The sequence below is a fragment of the Mesoplodon mirus genome (genome assembly GCF_964341445.2).
Source record: "Mesoplodon mirus genome assembly, chromosome: X".
NCBI lineage: Eukaryota > Metazoa > Chordata > Mammalia > Artiodactyla > Ziphiidae > Mesoplodon > Mesoplodon mirus.
Window position 1 is genome coordinate 17,041,148 of NC_138981.1, and position 13,960 is coordinate 17,055,107.

At 39.4% G+C, this 13,960-nt stretch overlaps 1 pseudogene across 1 annotated transcript; it reads right to left on the bottom strand.

Moving 5' to 3' along the window:
- Positions 1-2,293: 2,293 nt before the first annotated feature.
- On the bottom strand, positions 2,294-3,434 carry LOC309796759 (protein SET-like; annotated as a pseudogene). Its single transcript has one exon. The product of its transcript is annotated as a protein SET-like (transcript).
- Between the last annotated feature and the right edge of the window lie 10,526 nt (positions 3,435-13,960).

Here is a 13,960-nt window from a genome sequence, read left to right on the forward strand (position 1 = left end):
TTTTCCCACTCCAGTGGTCAGGAAGGAGGTCGTCAGAGATGGATCCAGGCAAGTGTGAGGGCTGTGGGGAGAGGAATCAGGACTCGGAGGGGAGTTCTGCACCACACCCTCCATTTTCTCCACGACATAAGAGTACAGGATCGGGGTTGTCTGAGGATCACCAGTCCCCAGTGGAGGTCCTCCCCTCTGCTTCCCAGCCTGGACAGGGCTGGGGTTTTACCAAAGGGGGTGCTAGGCGAGGATTAAAAAAGAACAGATGGAAGGGCTGCACCGTGTGGTCTAGACTGGTAAGGGAAGGCGCTGAAGAAAGGAGGGAGCTAGCACATTAGGAGAAATGGAGAGCATCCCTTAGCTGTGACTTTGGAACCTGGGCATGTCTTAGCGGAGATACTCTATCCCAACACATCTTACACAATCGCTCAGAAGGCCCTGGCAGAGCAGTGTCAACCCAGTTCATCGTGGATGCTGATGTAAAGCAAGCAGGGGAGAGCACTGTTCAAAAATCAGAACTCCCTACGTCGTCCCTGCATTCCCACTCTCTGTACATCTTCCCCGGAAGACAAGACACGTTCCCTTTAAGTATTCCACTGCTGTTCTCTATAATGATAAGGACTCCATAAACATTTTTTACTTTTCAAAGTATGTTCATTTTATTCAAGAAACTTTTTTTATATGTTAAGAAACATGTATTTGTTTATAAATGTTCATTGCTTCTAGGGTATGCCGCTCACAAAATCCTTGATAATTACATACTTCTATCAGTCTCCACCAACACGTCAATTTTTACAAAATCCCCTCAAAACTATGGAAGATAAACTCTTTAAAAAATGGTGGGTTGGGCTTCCCTGGTGGCGCAGTGGTTGAGAGTCCGCCTGCCGATGCAGGGGACACGGGTTTGTGCCCCGGTCCGGGAGGATCCCACGTGCCGCGGAGCGGCTGGGCCCGTGGGCCATGGCTGCTGAGCTTGCGCGTCCGGAGCCTGTGCTCCGCAATGGGAGAGGCCACAACAGTGAGAGGCCCGCGTACCGAAAAAAAAAAAAAAAAATGGTGGGCTGCCATTTTGTTTCAACTGAGATACCTTGACATGCATTTAGGCACATACTAAATTTTATCCAAATCAGCCAACTTCCTTAAAAGAGAATATTGGAGAAATTCAATATCGAACAGTCTAGATGCAAGACACTTAACTACACTTGACCAGTTATGGGCTATATATTTTTTTTTGTACACATTTATTTTTATTGTAACAAAGCAACTTGTACACTTTTTTTTTACATCTATATTCATTAAAGTTATTGGTCTGTAATTTTCTTTTTGGTGGTGTCTTTGTCTGGTTTTAGTATCAGGGTGCTGATGGCTTCATAGAATGTCTTTGGGAATATTCCCTCCTCTTCAGTCTTTTGAAAGAGTTTGAGAAGGATCAGTATAAGTTCTTCTTTGTATGTTTGGCAAATTCGCCTGTGAAGCCATCTGGTCCTGGACTTTTGTTTGTAGGGAGCTTTGGGGGGGGGTTGTTTTGTTTTGTTTTGTTTGTGGTATGCGGGCCTCTCACTGTTGTGGCCTCCCCCGTTGTGGAGCACACACTCCGGACGCGCAGGCCCAGCGGCCATGGCTCACGGGCCCAGCCGCTCCGCGGCACGTGGGATCCTCCCAGACCGGGGCACGAACCCATGTCCCCTGCATTGGCAGGTGGATTCTCAACCACTGCGCCACCAGGGAAGCCCAGCTTGTACACTTTTAATGTTTAAAACTGAGCATCATTTTTCCTTTCCAGTGAAACAAAAAGAAAAATTTTAAAATAACAGGAACAAAATTACAATAGAGAATGTCAATTGCAAATAAGACCCTACAGGTTCTGCTGATTCTCCCATCGAGTGGCAGGGCTCAAGTCATCATTAGGAGAGAATTTTATTTTAAAAGTGTCATCTTAAACTGCAAGGATGTCCGTTAAACATCACAATTAAACATGCCAAAGGAGAAGCCATGTTGCCAAAATGCCCACTTAACCCACCCAAACATCTCAAACCCACCCTTTGCTGACCTTCTATAACCCCATTTTTTTAAGTTTTTTTTCTTTTTTTAAACAAGAGAAAGTAGACAGATACATGTTGGTAAATGCTAACTGTCCATATTCACATAGAGAAACAGTGTAATCTCTGAGCCCAATATACAGAGAAAGGAGGAAAAAAGCTAGAATTCTATGCACTACTACACAAGGGCCTAGCACCCTCCAGCTTCCAGCAGAGCTAAGGGAGTGGAAGGTTTTTCTTTTTTCCCACAGAGCATGGTGGTGTTGATTCCATAAAGTTTTTGTTGAGACAGGAAGGGATAAAAATGAATTTGGAACAGAAAGGGGTAGAGATTCTTTTCCCACTGAATTCTGCTCAAGGTATTTCCCCCCAAAATAAGTTGTGAGCCATGGTATAAAGGAGAAAAGAGATCTCAAAAACAGGGCAACTGAGCACAAGAGGAGAAGGAGAAAAAAAAAAAAAAGACTGCAACTTCTCCCAGGGACTGGAGAAAATTAAAAAAGGAAGGTTGGAATCCATCAGTGTTCCATTAGTCATCTTCTCCTTCATCTTCCTCTCCTTCCTCCCCCTCATCATCATCTTCATCTTCTTCACCTTCCTCATCCCCTTCTTCATCAATATCTTCCAATCCTTCTTCCTCTTCATCATCATCTTCTTCTTCCTCTTCATCATCATCATCTTCTTCTTCTCCCTCTTCATCATCATCATCATCTTCTTCTCCCTCCCCTTCCTCATCATCCATGTCCAGAACCAAGTAGTACTGTAATGGATTTGGCCAAATATCATCTTTGATGACCTTTCTGGTTCCTCATGCTGTCTCTTCCTGCTGGCTTTATTCTGAGTTTGACTTGAACGTTTTGTCAAATTCTTTCCGGATTTCCATTTGATTTCAGTGGACTTTGAAGATGGATCACCACTCTCATTCAGATGAAATTCTTTGGAGAGAACTTTATTTTCAAAGTAAGGGTTTTCATCAAAATAAAAATCTATTCTGTAACCTGATTTAATATCTTCAAATTCTGTCACTTCGACTCTTGTCAAATAATGCAGCGCCTCTTCATCCTTCTCCCCAAGCAGTGCAGACACTTGTGGATGGTTAACAAATGTTGTTACCCCAAAATTTGGGATTTTGGCGATCAATTCCAACCTCTTCTGAAAAAATGGTTGGCGGAGTTTGTTATATTTCTGTTCTACTTTCAAAATCTCCTCACTGGCTTGTTCGTTAAGTCTGTCTATTTCATTTTGTACTTCATCAATATGTTCAGTTGCTTCTTGCTGTTCTTTTTCTTCCTTCGGCAAGTTTGGAGAAGCAGATGTTTCCTCTGGCCTGGAGGCAGGAGTCCGTCTCGGTTTCTTTGGTTTCTTTGCTTGGGGTGGAAGTGAAGACTGGTGTTTGGGGGCCATTCTGGGAGAAAAGCCAAGAATCCACCCAAGGGAAGGAGCTCGTACCAGGAGCTCTGAGAACTCTGGGCTATATTTTTTAAGGTACAAAAGCCATATTTTTATTTCAAGTTTTTCACCTAGGGATGTTGTTCTAAGTAGATATTTTTTAAACGTATCACAATGGAATGATAATCGTAGAGAACTTGGCATACAAAATTTCTATTAATAGTCCAATGACATTAAATGAGGTAAAGAAAATTTTAGCTCAATATTTTGGAAAACTACATTTAAGAGACAACTTTGATACCTCACAATAGTGCTGGAGTTCCGTAAGTTGGTTACGATGATTTTCATCATAGAAAACTACAGATGCACTGCTCTCCTATTAATATCATGAAAATAAGTGAGTCAATGCTTAATATCTCTAGGAACCAAATAAAGCACTAGAAATATATATTTCCCTATTTTAATTGTTTTTCTTTTTTACCTACATTCCAAAAGGATTTCAGATGTCTACAATATAAAGCAGAGATAAAGTAAAACCAAACCTCACAATCATGAGAATGAAAAAGATAAGAGCCGATTAAAAAGAGGACTAAAGAAAGGAAGTTACTATACAGGAACCTAAGTTTAACAGAAGCTCCTGAATATCAGTATGAACACACAGTTTATAATATATGTAAAAATAGATATAGAAATATAAATATATGTGTATGCCTGGATTAGTAGACATACAATTATTTCCTAGCTCTGTCCACTAAGAGGAACTAAAATCAATGACACAAGAGTAGCAATGAACACACCTAGTGTCTAGATCTTGGTTTCTAAATACCACTCTCCAATAAAAGGAACCAGAGGCTCCTTGAAGAGAGGTGAATTCCAGAGCTAGAACAGGAAATGTATAAATGAGACCAGAACACCTTGTGATGTCAGAAAAAAAGGAATTGCTCAAAAAAGAAGTGCGGGCATGTCAAAAGGTCACATGAGGCAACTGGAAGGAGCTCCCGATAGCCAAAGCTGGAAAATTTGATCAATAAAATAGTGACAATATTGGATTATAATTTATATAATACAATAAATGCCCATGCATCCATACTGATATAAAATATGTAATTGAATGAATAAATAAATGGGGGAGAAAGGACAGTTATTCATTATAAATCAATTCCAATTACTAAATACAAAGGAATAAGGGAAACAGAAAGTCACCATTAGGCAAACACCACAGTACTGAATGCTGCAGGTGAGATCCATGAGCTAACTCAACACAGGGCAAAAAGTTGAGGACAGGATATTAGCATAGTTTCAAAGTACACTCCTACCCAAGGTATTTATTAATTACAAAGGGAAAATAGTAATTTTACAGTGAAAAAAATCCAGAAGACACCAGATGATTGATGTTAACATCACCAGTAAAAAGATATATGGACATCTCATACTCCTGATATGATTCAATGAGGAGACAACATGGTTTGTGTGGCGTTCTTGCCAAAAATGCATAATCTCAACCTATTCAAGAGAAAATATCAGACATATCAAAATCGAGAGACATTTTACAAAATAACTGATTGGTACACTCATCAAAAATGTCAAGGTGGGCTTCCCTGGTGGCGCAGTGGTTTAGAGTCCGCCTGCCGATGCAGGGGACACGGGGTCGTGTCCCGGTCCGGGAAGATCCCACATGCGGCGGAGCGGCTGGGCCCGTGAGCCATGGCCACTGAGCCTGCGCGTCCGGAGCCTGTGCTCCGCAACGGGAGAGGCCACAACAGCGAGAGGCCAGCGTACCGCCAGAAACAAAAGTCAAGGTCATAAAAGACAAGGAAAGAATAAGGAGTTGTCACAGATTGGAAGAAATTAAAGAGACACAACTGATTTCCATCTGGGATACTGGATCGGATCCTGGAACAGAAAAAGGACATTGTAGGGGGGATAGTGAAATTCAAACAAGGATGCAGTTTAGCTTATTGTAAGGTACCAATGTTAATATCTTGGTTTTGAAAACTGTACTGTGGTTAAACAATTGCCATAACTTTAAATTATACAGGTCAGTTAACATTAAGGGAAGTGAAGTGTATACACAAGAACTCTTTGTAATATATTTACAACTCTTCCATAAATCTAAAAGTATTTCAAAAATTAGAAAAGCTACTGAAAGAGGGTACAAAACTGCTATAAATTTCTATCAGATAAGGAAAAGAGGAAAATAAAATGGTAAACTGTTCATGTGAGAGAAATATTTCCTTGGGCTCACAAGTTCAGAGTTACTCCATAGTCAATGAAGGCTGAAAAAGGATTTTAATCATTTTCTTTATGATAGTAAATGTAAATATATTTGGCAATTATAAAGTAATATTACTTAAATATTCAGTCTGATGTACATTCATTAATGACACTTCCACATTCTTTACAATGAGGTGTTCATGTTTTTGTATAGGAAGGGTTTATTAATAAACCAAAAGGAAATATAAAAGAAGGAATTGAAAGAAAAGTTTTAGGACTTCAATTTCGCTTTCAAGAAGCACCAAAGAGGGACTTCCCTGGTGGCGCAATGGTTAAGATTCCACCTGCCAATGCAGGGCACACAGGTTCGAGCCCTGGTCCAGGAAGATCCCACATGCCGCGGAGCAACTAAGCCCGTGTGCCACAACTACTGAGCCTGCACTCTAGAGGCCGCGAGCCACAACTACTGAAGCCCGCGTGCCTAGAGCCTGTGCCACGCAATGAAGAGAAGCCACCGCAATGAGAAGACCGCATACCGCCACGAAGAGTAGCCCCCGCTCGCCGCAACTAGAGAAAGCCCATGCGCAGCAATGAAGGCCCAACGCAGCCAAAAAGGAAATAAATAAATAATTTTATTTAAAAAAAAAAAAAGAAGAACCAAAGACCTAAATGACCTCTGCCCGCTGCAAATACTACAACAACATGGAAAGATATTTGCAGAACTGTTTTCTCATTAGGTCAACTACACTTAAGATAACATTTTCCATCAAGCTTAACCCCTTATGTACTTCAGGATGGAAAGACTAGTCTTCCAGTAATCCAGCACCAGAACTGCTTTAAAAGCAAATATTTCTAACCACAAAGAACCAAATGTTATATGGCTTTTAATTTTCAAATAATCCAACAGTGACACTCTGTGGACAAAATAGGAAGCACATAAGCACCTATGTTTCTTAATAGATTAATCTCTAAGACACCTTAAATCCTTTTTTGGAATAAAATAGAGTATAAATAAATAGACAGCAAATAACCATTTGATTTAATTATAATAACTATGTTAAGGATGAATTATGGACTATAAGGATAATTTTAATAGAAATATACCAAGTAGTTATCAATGTCTTTGTTTTAAAAAATTATCTGAATTAGCCTGCATTACAAACTTATTAGGCAGTAAAAATTATATGGAATTATAATATAGATTAGTAATAATAAAAACAATATTGTCATCTTACCCTTCTATAATGCTTTATGCTTTTCAAAGTGCTTTCACATAATTATGTCAGAAACCATGGCTGTTGGGAGGCAAATAACATTATCCCCCCAAAGATTAAAATATTGGGGCTGATAGAAGTTAAGAGAATTGCCTATACTGATTAGGTGGTATTACTATCTTCATCCTTATGTAAGTAAATAAATGCATTTTCTGTTAAGCTTAATTATATATAGTTTAATCTATTTTATTCAACTTCAAAGATTTAGAAGCATAGCAGAATACGATGAAAATGTAAAACAACACAACCACTTCAGAAAACTGTTTGGCAGTTTCTCATAAACTTTAATGTACCCTGTGACCCAGTATTTCCACTCCTGAGCATTTATCCAAATTAAACATAAATATACATTCACAAAGAGACTTCCATAATAATGTTCACAGCCACTTTACTCATAATAGCCGAAAACTGGAAACAACCCTAATGTCCATCAGGAGAAGGGATAAACAAATAATGGATATTCATACAATGGAATATTACTTAGCAATAAATGGGAATGAAATATTGCTATAACCAGATGAATTTCCAAACATTACTCTAAGGAAAAGAGACCATGACACAAAAGAGTGCGTACTATATGATTCTATTTATATAAAGTTCTAGAACAGGCAAAACTAATCTATGATGGAAAAAAACATACGAATGGTATTTCGCCAAGGTTCAGGAGGTGGGGACTTACTGGGAATAGGCATGAGGGAAATTTCTGGGATGATGGAAATGTTCTTACCTTGATGAGGGGTGAGCGTACATATTTGTCAAAACTCATTGAACTGTATACACTTAAAGATCTGTGCATTTCACTGTATGAAATTAAACTCAATCTATTAAAAAGAAATAAAGCAGAATGAAAAACAGAAAGGTTTTCACTTTACCGTACAATCCATGTTATCCTCTCCTGGAATAGATGATCGCCCTTTTTTGAACAACGGGATGAACTCCGTTTCCGCTGAGTAGGGGCCATGTCTTCTTAAATTTGCTAGACGGTTCATCTGTGAAACTGGTTGGTCACCTAGCTCTGCTAAACCTTCAACTCCTGGAAAGCAACGCATAAAAAAGTTAATTCACCCACTTACTGCCTTAATAAACCTAATATGGATATGTTCTCAGAATACCAACTCAAGTTGAATTGGAGTCCTGGCTGAAGTTTAGAGAGCGACAGAATGAGAATTCTTCCATTAGTGATTTAGAATAAACCTTTAAAAACTGAAGGGCATTATTGCCCACGTTTAGGAATAAGAATCCAGATCAAACACAGTTCTAAATTGTGAAGCAGATACTCCACAACCTAAAGGCTACAGAGTAAGTGCTGGAGACAAATGAACAACAGAGCATGAGTCCTAACTGCTTTTGTCAAGGAGCTCAGAAGCTTTTTACTCAGGGTGGCTGCGGGCCTCCAAATGTGAGTCAGGAGTCTCTTCTGGCTTGGGCCGCCCACCACGGTGCGGCCTGGAAAGACCACTAAAGACATCGCCTCCTCCCCTGCTCGGTGAAAACTGGGTGAGATTACGTCTAAGGTCATTTCAGCGCTAAGGTTATGATTGCTTCCGTAGTTAAATTTTATATTAAACCTAAAGGACTGTATGTGAAAAATAAGCCAAAAACTCTTCTAGAATTATGTAGGCTCGGCTATGGTTCTGAGTCCTTCATCTCTGCCACCAGGAGGACATTGAGTGCAATGCTGTCATATCATATCTTGTAGTAGATTTGAACGCTGGCATCACAGTACTGGGAGGGGCGTTAATGAGAGAGCTAGGTTCCCTTTATCCATCCTGAGCCAGGGCAGGAATGAGGCGGAATGAAGGGTTTCGAGTTTTGCCATGGCCGCTGAGCCTGCGCGTCCGGAGCCTGTGCTCCGCAACGGGAGAGGCCACAGCAGTGAGAGGCCCGCGTACCGCAAAAAAAAAAAAAAAAAAAAAAGACTCAAGTTACATAAATGCAGACTAATATTGTGGGAAAAATTCAATTATGAAATACCTCCAATTTGAGCTGTAACTTCTATTTTTATTTTTTAAACTGGTTGTTTTTTTCTGACTAATACAAGCTATACATAATTAAACTGTGGTATTTTCATACAAAGAAAGACTACACAGCAATGGGATAAACCAACTACTGCTAAACACTATGAGGACGAATCTCACAACAATAACGTTGAGTAAAAGCTAGACATAAAAGAAAATATACTGGGACTTCCCTGGTGGCACAGTGGTTAAGAATCCACCTGCCAATGCAGGGGACGAGGGTTTGAGCCCTGGTCTGGGAAGATCCCACATGCCACGGAGCAACTAAGCCGGTGCACCATAACTACTGAAGCCCAAGTGCCTAGAGCCCATGGTCCACAACAAGAGAAGCCACCGCAATGAGAAGCCCGCACACCGCGACGAAGAATAGCCCCTGCTCGCCACAACCAGAGAAAGACCACGCACAGCAACAAAGACCCAATGCAGCCCAAATTTAATTAATTAATTAATTTTTTTAAAAGGAGAGAATATAGTTGTGATACTGTGATTTACAATAAGAAATACATATTTGGTCTCCATCCTGGTTTCTGGCACTGAGCTTCTAAAATCCTTAAAATGTTTTAAGTGATGAGAGTGATCAAGGTATCTTTTGTTATGTTATTGAGGTTACTTTTGGAATGCCCCTGGATCACCTAAGGATAGAGGCTGGTCACCAGAGGAGCCAACCATGTAACTAGTGGATTGGAACTTCCAGTCCCATCCCCCTGACCTCCAGGAGGGGAGAGGGGCTGGAGGTTGAATCAATCACCAATGGCTAATGATTTAATCAATCATGACTATGTAATGAAGCCTCCAGAAAAACCCAAAGGGACAGGGTTCAGAGAGCTTCCAGGTTAGTGAACACATGGAGATTGAGGAGAGTGGAGCTAGGAGAGAGCCTGGAAGCTCCGTGCCCTTTTCCCATACCTTGCCCTGTGCATCTCTTTCATCTGGCTGTTCCTGAGTTATGTCCTTTTATAATAAACTGTTATCCTAGTAAGTAAAATATTTCTCTGAGTTCTGTGAGCTGCTCTAGCAAATTAACTGAACCCAAGCAGGAGGTTGTGGGAACCTCTGATTTATAGCAAGTAGGTCAGAAGCACAGGTAACAGCCTGGGCTTGTGACTGGCGTATGAGGAGGGGTGGCAGGGGGCAGTCTTGTAAGACTGAGCCCTCAACCTGTGGAATCTGACACTACCTACGATAGTTAGTGTCAGAATCGAGATGAATTCTCAGAAAACCTGCTGGTGTCCAAGAATTGCTTGCTGTTTTGTGGGAATCCCCAACACACACATTGGAATTGGGTTCAGGAACCTAAAAGAATAGTGTATAATTCAATTGAGCTAAAGCTCAATCTAAAGACAGGCAAATATAATCAATGGTGGGAGATGTCAGGATAGCGCTACCTTGCAAGAGAGTAGTGATTGAAAGGGAGGTGAGAGCTGATTCTGGGGGGCTCAGTGTTGGTTATATGTGTGTATTAGTTAGAAAATTATTTAAGCTGAATATTTATGATTTGTGCATATTTTTGTATGTGATAGATTTCTATAAAAAGTCAACCTAAAATTAAGCTCTTTATAAAAAAATTCAGAATCTAAATAATCCATCACTAAGAAATATCATAACCCTTAGATATATTTCCTTCTTGTTTTCTTACTATCTATATATTTTATCTTTTAATTTTTGGTTTTTTTAATAAATTTATTTATTTTATTTATTTGTTTTGGCTGCACTGAGTCTTCGTTGCTGCACGCGGGCTTTCTCTAGTTGTGGTGAGCAGGGGCTACTCTTCGTTGCGGTGCATGGGCTTCTCATTGCAGTGGCTTCTCTTGTTGCCAAGCATGGACTCAAGGCACGCAGGCTTCAGTAGTTGTGGCTCGTGGGCTCTAGAGCGCAGGCTCGGTAGTTGTGGCGCACGGGCTTAGTTGCTCTGCAGCATGTGGGATCTTCCTGGACCAGGGCTCGAATCCGTGTCCCCTGCATTGGCAGGTGGATTCTTAATCACTGCGCCACCAGGGAAGCCCTCTATATATTTTATATAGTAGTTTGACTCATATTGTACATGTATTCTGAGCAATTTTGTATGTCATTTATTATTTTAAAAATATTTTAAATGCCTGCATAATATTCCATCATGTGTATGTCCATAGGTTATGTTATCTGTTTTCTGTTGTAGGACATTAATATGGCTTCCAATTGCTCATTATTTTGCTATAATGATGTGTACACATTCAAATGTAAATATTTATGTACATCTCTGAATAGTTCTTTATAATGGATATATAGAAAAGTCAGTAGGTCCAAGGCTATGAGCATTTCAGGGGCTCCTGATAGGTGCTGCCAAAATGTCCAAAAAGGTTGTACTAATTTACATTCATAGAAAACTGAAGTACAATGGTTTTTCTCCATTATCACTAAAATGAATTATTTAGAAATTTCTAATTTGATAGATGAAAGTTTTTCTATCCCATTTTTGCATCCCATTTTAATTTGCATTTCTCTTGCTACTAATGCAGTTGAATATTTCTCAGATGTTTGCTATCTATTAAGATTTCCTGTTCTGTGACTTATTTTTCATGTCCTCTGATCATTGCCCTATTGGGGTTTCAGTGTTTTCTGTTTGATTTGTATGAGGTCTTGCTATCTTAAGGATAATAACTCTGGAAAATATATATTTTTGGCAAATACTTTTCCCAGATAGTGATGTGATTTCTGAAGTCTGATGCTTTTGAGATAGGGAGCGGTTCTTTATTTTTAATTTCATCAAATTCATTAATATTTTTGTGACTTCTCGAACTACTTCTATACTCAATCTTCACTAGGATTAGGAAAAACATTCAACTATATTTTCTTCTAGTTTTCCATACTTTCATTTACTAGATATTCAGCTCTCTAATCCATCTTGAAATTATTTAAGTGTGACATGAGGCAAAATCCAGTGGGCTTCCCTACTCCTAATAGTTAACCATTTGTACCAGCATGATTTACTACGTAATATGTTTCTCATATTAATATACTGTAGTATATTAACTCTAAATTCTTTGTTCTGTTTATGATCTTCCTATTGCATTAAATCTGGCTCCCTGTTTCAAAACTAGTATCATAGTATTTCGATAATTGTCCGTTTAAACTATTTGTGTATTTGATATGGTAAATTACCACTTGTCCCTTAAACAGGTTTTCCCAAGGTTTTTTTTTAAGGTACACTAAAGTATTTTTTCTCATCCAGGAACACTTTGTATCTCTCCACTTAAGCATTTTTTTATGACCCTCAGTAAAGTATTTGCTTTCCTTTCATATAGGTTCTGCTATTTTTTATTTGTTTATTCCTTATAATTTTAAATATTTATTTGTAGCCATTATCAATTGGGTTTTTTTCCTATATATTTTCTAAATTGCTTGATGCTGGTATTTGAGAAGACAATTTGTCCTTATAATTTAAAAATTTATCTAAACTGACTCAAGAAAAAATAGAAAATCTCAACAGACCTATACCAAGTGAAGAGATTGAATCAATCATCACAAACCTCCCAGTAAAGAAAAGGTCTGGACCAGAGGGCTTCACTGCTGGATTCCACCAAACTTTTAAAGAAGAATTAACACACCAATCCTTCTCAAACTCTTCCAAAAAACTGAAGAGTTACCGTGATACCAAAGCCAGATAAAGACATTACAAGAAAAGAAAAAGACCAACATCCATTATGAATATAGATGCAAAAATCCTCAATAAAATATTAGCAAGTCTAATCCAACAGCATGTTAAAAGTATTATTCAGAGACTTCCCTGGCAGCCCAGTGGTTAAGACTCTGTGCTTCCACTGCAGGGGCTGCACGTTCAATCCCTGGTTGGGGAACAAAGATCCCACATGCCACGTGGCACAGTCAAAATGTGACAAAAAAAAAAAGGATTATTCACCATGACCAAGAGGGATTTATCCCAGGAATGCAAGGTTGGTTCAACATAAGAAAACCAATCAATGTAAAACATCACATTAATATAATAAAGGGGGAAAAAAACATGATCATCTCAATTGATGCCACAAAGGCATCTGACAAAATCCAACATCATTTCATTATAAAAATTCTCAGAGGGCTTCCCTGATGGCGCAGCGGTTGAGAGTCCGCCTGCCGATGCAGGGGACGCGGGTTCGTGCCCCGGTCCGGGAAGATCCCACATGCCGCGGAGCGGCTGGGCCCGTGAGCCACGGCCGCTGAGCCTGCGCATCTGGAGCCTGTGCTCCACAACGGGAGAGGCCACAACAGTGAGAGGCCCGCGTGCAGCAAAAAAAAAAAAAAAAAAACTCAGAAAACTAGGAACAGAGGGAAAATTCCACAACTAGATAAAGGGTATTTATGAAAACCCACAGCTAACGTCACATTCAATGGTGAATGACTTGAAAGCTTTTCCCCTAAGATTAGGAGCAAGACAAGGATGCCCGTTTTCACCACTACTATCAACACTGTACTGAAAATTTTAGCCAGAGCTATTAGGCTGTCAAATGCTACTTTGAACACTTACAAATGATTAAAACGATAAATATAATGTTATATATATTTTACCACAATAAAAAAATTACCTAGCCACCTCTTCTGAAATCTCCTATTCTGAATTTTTATGTCAGTTACATAGATAAAAGGGATCAGACTATAAGTACTGCTCTGCAACCTCCTTTTCCCACTAAATATGTATTAGTCTTTCCAAACTAATACCTTTAGGTATACTGCAATCAGTTTTAACAGCTTCTCAGTTTCCTATCATGCACATAGGCCATGCATGACTTATTTAACCAGTCCTCAATTCATGGATATTTAAGTTACTTCTAAAGTTTCCCTCTTGCAAAGAACGCTGCTGAACAGTCGTGCACTTCTGCAAGTAGTTCTATGGGATAAATTCCTAGAAGTACAAATGAGATGTCAAAGGGCATCCACAATTGAAAATTCTCCTCTAGTTCTTTCCCCACTATCGAGGAGTCAGTCAGATGTTTTGTAATACGCTAAGAAAGCATCCTGTTGGTCTTGAATACAGTTTTAAAGCCAGAATTGATAACAAGTGGTA